The 1,006-nt window shown below is 46.4% G+C and overlaps 1 non-coding gene across 1 annotated transcript; it reads right to left on the bottom strand.

The window, feature by feature from the left end:
- Nucleotides 1-354: 354 nt before the first annotated feature.
- On the bottom strand, nucleotides 355-427 carry trnai-aau (transfer RNA isoleucine (anticodon AAU)). The gene has a single exon. It is a non-coding gene; the product is annotated as a tRNA-Ile (tRNA).
- Between the last annotated feature and the right edge of the window lie 579 nt (nucleotides 428-1,006).

The raw sequence follows: 1,006 nt of genomic DNA, 5'->3' as shown, positions 1-1,006 counted from the left end.
ACATTTGACAGACAGACAAGTTCAGGAATCCGTGGTGCGCTGTGACACCAGCGCAGCAGCTTCTTCCCTGCCTTTGAACCGGGCCGCCTGCGCAAGGAATGCAAATGCGGTACTGCTTTTCGTGGAAGGATCAGAACGCGGCAAGGACACTCTCAAACAGAATGGCATATGCATCAGAACCAGGTTGGAGAAAAACTTTATAATGCTTTACACAGTAATTAAATGGAGTTGCCTTACATTTCACGACGAGAGCAGATTCTTTCAAGCAAATTCGAAGGCAGGTTTGCAGATGGGAAAGCAAGCAAGAAAGCTCCGTTCTTGTCCATGTAAAAGGCTGCAGTTGACGAACAAAGCAGTTTCTGCCCAGTTTCGAACTGGGGACCTTTCGCGTATTAGGCGAACGTGATAACCACTACACTACAGAAACCAGCCGCGGTGGCCGCCCTGCGGCGCAGTGGCATCCAGCACTGAAAGTTGAAGCCATTCTCCGTTTCACCTTTCTATTTCCAATCGCTCGTTGTTGTCCAGCGTAATTGACATCTTGAAAACGATAAAAAAAAACGACACGTGAAATTGATGACAATATATAGACAATGATTTCGTCAATGTTTGGACCGTAGGGCGAGGTGGAATAAGCTGGGACGACTTTCCCTGCAGCGTAACGGCTGCGATATGATCTTATGGAAGGGTTGTAAACTGAGTATTTCTGTGTTTTACCCAAATTGGGGTGAGTTGAAAACTCGAGAGCATAGGTTTAAGGTGAGTGGACTGAAATTGACAAACGACCTGAGGCACATTTCCCACACAGAAGGTTGTGCGTGTATGGAATGAGCTCCCAGAGGAAGTGGAGGAGGCTATTACACTTAGAAAATTGCAAAGGTAATCGGATGAGTTTCTGGACAGGATGGGTTTAGAGGGATTGGGGCCAAATGCTGGGGAACAGGACTTGTTTAATTTTGGTTATGTGGTGAGCATGGATGAGATACACCTAAATATCTGTTTCCAC

Source organism: Chiloscyllium punctatum, chromosome 24 (genome assembly GCF_047496795.1).
Source record: "Chiloscyllium punctatum isolate Juve2018m chromosome 24, sChiPun1.3, whole genome shotgun sequence".
Lineage (NCBI taxonomy): Eukaryota > Metazoa > Chordata > Chondrichthyes > Orectolobiformes > Hemiscylliidae > Chiloscyllium > Chiloscyllium punctatum.
The sequence above is the reverse complement of the archived record's forward strand: the minus strand, read 5'-3'. Positions and strand labels throughout refer to the sequence as shown.